We start from the raw sequence: 4,308 nt of genomic DNA, 5'->3' as shown, positions 1-4,308 counted from the left end.
CCAGTTCGAGGTATAGAGAGCCACTTCAGGCCTGCTATAGTTAACAACCCATCACCGGTTGTGATCCCGCAATTACAAGGAGGGCGGTCATTCGAAGTACGAACACAATCAATATCCAGTCTGCCTAAGTTTCATGGTCACGCACATGAAGAACCATATTTACACATTGCTGCATATGATGCACGTTGCAACACAATCAGCAGCCAAGGTTTCTCAGTTGATGATGTGAAATTGGTACTTTTCCAATTCACACTTGAAGACAAAGCATAGCAATGGTTTCATTCGCTACCGTCAGCTTCGATCTTCACATGGGGCGAAATGCAACAACAATTTTTAGATGAGTTCTATACTCATTTGCGTACTAACAACGCCAGGAAGGATATTCGAGGGTTTCGACAACAACCCGGTGAGTTATTTCACGAAGCGTTCAATCGTTTCAAAATGATGCTCAAGAACTGTCCACATCATGAGATATATTTGTGGGAGCTCATCAATACATTCCACGAAGGCCTAACCGATGAAGATGCAAGGGATGTAAATTCAATATCCAATGGTATGTTTGGAACGAATTACGAAGAGGATGATTGGGAATATTTAGAAAGAACCGCAAGGGCGTCAAAACGCAAAGCTCAATCTTCTAGAAGTGCACGACATTCGACAGTGAAAGCTGCAGACCAGTTACCGGAGACTGGGGGACCATACCCGTTTTGTGGTCATTGTGGGGATATAGGGCACATTGCTGATCAGTGCCCTAGCATTATCGGTAATCTGGATGAGGTGAATATGATGCAGGGTAGTGGGAACAAGTATTCAGGTTTCCAAGGAAATAACCAATATTATCAGCCTCGGAACCAAAATAATTATCAAGGGGGTAATAATTCGGGTTTCCAACGAAACTACCAGCAGAATAGTGGTCAGGGGAACAATGATATGATGGAGATGTTGAAAGCAATTAAGCTTGACTTACAAAATCAAAGGCTTGAATTTAAAAATCTTGCTCAAAAGGAGGAGATGCGAGATAAAGCCGTTCAATCATTAACCACACAAATGGCCCAACTTGCAACCGATGTGAAGGAGCTGAAGCAACAACAAGGGAAGCTGCCAAGTGATACTCAACCAAACCCCAAGAATCCACGGAGTACATTGATCAGTGGGGTAAATCCAGTTCCTAATAATACTTGTTATGATAATGGTTTGTCTGCTTTGAATGTGATTGCAGGTCTAAATGAAGCAGTTGTGGAAGAAAGTGGAATCGATTTGGGGGAGCCGGTTGTCTCCATCAGAGTTGGGAAGTTCAAAATCCACAAGGCATTGCTGGACTATGGAGCAGGAGTGAGCGTGTTACCTGGTAGCTTGTATGACCAGTATGACTTCGGTCCGCTACAAGCGTGTGATAGCATGGCCATGTTCGCAAATGCGAGTTTGAAACGACCACGGGGGGTTGTGAAGAATGTGGTCATCCAACTTGGCGATTTTTACTACCCGGTTGATTTTATGGTGGTCGATTATGCACCATCGCTTACATACGAGCAGCCGCAGGTAGTTTTGGGTCGCCCATTCCTATATACCGCGAATGCCCAGATTGATTGTCGAAGCGGAATGGTCACCATGAGCTATAAGAATCGTAAGTTGTACTTTAATGTGTTTTTAAAAACTATTTTTTACGATCCTGTTAATGATGCTTGTCACACAGTTGCTACTAATGAACATGATTCAAGTGTGACAAAGGACAGGTTAGAGGCGAGTGGATATCGGGTGAAGAAGTCAAGTGTGAGAAGGCCATTTGGCGGAGGAAAACCACCTGATGGTGGGTTTAGATGGGGTAATGAAACTGTAGTTAACCCCAACCGAAGTGAAACGGTGACCCTCCCTAAAAACTGGATGGATATGTACGGAGGGACATGGGAGGGAAAACGTGCAGCTAAACCACCCTGAAAATCAGGTACGGTCTGGCTGAAGACCTAAAACTTAGCGCTCTCGGGAGGCAGCCCGAGGATGTAGAGCAGTGTACCTTGTTTTGTGTTGGTGTTGTGTTTGTGTTTTGTCAGGTTCTTGATTCTACCTTCACGGATGCAATAATTCAAGTGTGGGGATGTTTCGCAACATCCCCGGTGAGATGTCAAAGAATCTATGGAATACGTCTATTCCGGTTAAAGCACAACAGTCGCATCACTACAGACACATGATCAGGTGCATGTGTTTATCTATCTTAAAATTTTTCTTTGGTGTGTTTTGTTGTTTTTGGTGGTGTGAAACTTTATTTTGTTTAGGGGATGTGTTTTGTTTGTTTTGTTATGAGTTAGCTGTTCATTTAGGATAGTTGGTTTGTTTTCCCGGGCTTATATTTTAAAAGCACCATACATTGCGGACAATGTATCCCAAGTGTGGGGATGGGGGAGCCCGGGAAGGGATTTGTGGATAAAGCTTTGAAGCGATTGAAAGTGGTTGAAATCGATGAAATTTGGTAAAAATTGAAAATGTTGAAAATTTAAAATTTTTCATCGCCTTAAACAAGCTAATTGGATACGAAAACCTAAAGTTTCAATCACTAATAGGCTTCTTACCAGTAGTAAACTAGATTAGTCCCTTGTCATGGTTGTCCCTTTAAGTTTCATGAGAGTAGGTTTGACAAGTGTTTTATAGGAAACTAGTTGAAAAGAGATGTCTATCTAGGGGTAATATGTTTTAATTGCATATGCTACATGTCATCAACCTTTTTACCTTTTCTTGGTGAGATCTTGAGCCTGTAGACGGATAGGATAGATTATATTATGAATTCATTTGTTGAGTGCAGGCGACGTGTTATTCTGTGTTAGAACTTGTGTGATTCGATGCATGCTGAGACTGTGGGTTTGACTTGTGCACATATATGATGAAGGCATTAGGATTTCCTGTTATACCCCTTTTGTGTTTGTGTTTCTTTCGTGTTATTCACCAAATTTCCCTTAGTAGCCCTGTTGAGCCTAACTACCTTTCGTTTGTTCGCCCATCGTTATTTGTAAAAAAACCTACCGTGATGATATTGTTATGAAAGAAAAAAAAAGAAGAAAATTTGAAAAAGAAAAAAAATAGAAAAATATGTGAAAAAAATGAGAAAAAAGAAGAAAAGGACAAAAATAGAAGTGTATGAATATTGTCTATGTTCTTGGGTAGAAACCAACCCAATAGTATAAGTTGTGTTTGAATAAAGTTATCACGGTTTGGTTATTGTTTGTGAGCCAATTAGAAAAGAAAAAAAAGTCAAAAATAATTTCCTACCTTTACCCTAAGCCCAAAACCTGAAAGTCCTTTTGATGTGTGCCATGTTAGATGATACAGTGGAGGTGTGATTGTCATACAAGCCTATGATTACAGGATTTCATGTTTGCTTATTGAGTGTTTATATACTAGCACATTACATGCTAGTCCAGATATTAACCCGAGAGGAGAGTACATTGTGAGGGGTGTGTAGCATGTGTTAATTGTAAACATGTTAGTTTTAGATAGACAAGTCTTAAGTTTTGAAATTGCATCATTTACTTGTCAGACTGTCAATCTCGATTGTGTCAGTCTATGGGATGGGTATGACGTGGGACTTAACAGGTTGAATCGAATAAGGGGTTTAGAGGAATTGTTACTGTTGTGACTACTTCTAGTTGGTTTGCTTGAGGACAAGCAAAGGTAAGTGTGGGGATGTGATGGATGGGTTTAGGAATGTGATTTATATGTGTTTAATGTCTAATCTTATGCATATTTGGTTGTTTATATGTGTGGAATTGGATAACTATGAGAAAATGATGTTTTGCAGGTTAAATACGAAGATTGGATGAGTTTTGGGGAATGTTAATGGATTGAAAATGAAGATATTAGAATATGGCATGATAGAGGGTTGAATTACGAAGATGTGGGCGAAAACGGTGCGTAAAACGGAGCTAAAACGAAGAAGTTATGAAGAAAACAATTTTGGAAGAATCTGCCGACCGTAAGCTACGGTTCACCAACCGTAAGCTACAGTTGGGTGCTGATGTTGGTCAGAATTCTGAAACTGTAAGCTACGGTTCCCAAACCGTAGCCTACGGTTTGGGTACGGAAAAACGCAAATTTGAGGGTTTTTATGATATATTAGGGTTGGTTAATGTGGGCAATGATTATCTCATCTTCCAAGTCGAACCCAGGCACCTCTAGGGCATCAAGATCGACGCTTTTTCACTCCAATCCATAAATCATCACACCGAATCATCAACCACGATCATGAATTCATCATCAATCCAAGCTTTTGAAGATTCTTCGTGCGAGATGAGCGGCTAAACTTTTTGTGGTTTCCTCAAG

At 40.5% G+C, this 4,308-nt stretch overlaps 1 non-coding gene across 1 annotated transcript; it reads right to left on the bottom strand.

Annotated features, from left to right (window-relative positions):
* Positions 1-366: 366 nt before the first annotated feature.
* On the bottom strand, positions 367-473 carry LOC118483589. The gene has a single exon (XR_004870877.1). It is a non-coding gene; the product is annotated as a small nucleolar RNA R71 (small nucleolar RNA).
* Positions 474-4,308: the final 3,835 nt, after the last annotated feature.

Source organism: Helianthus annuus, chromosome 10 (assembly GCF_002127325.2).
Source record: "Helianthus annuus cultivar XRQ/B chromosome 10, HanXRQr2.0-SUNRISE, whole genome shotgun sequence".
NCBI classification, from domain to species: domain Eukaryota; kingdom Viridiplantae; phylum Streptophyta; class Magnoliopsida; order Asterales; family Asteraceae; genus Helianthus; species Helianthus annuus.
Note: the sequence above shows the minus strand (reverse complement) of the source record. Positions and strands in the feature narration are given on the sequence as shown.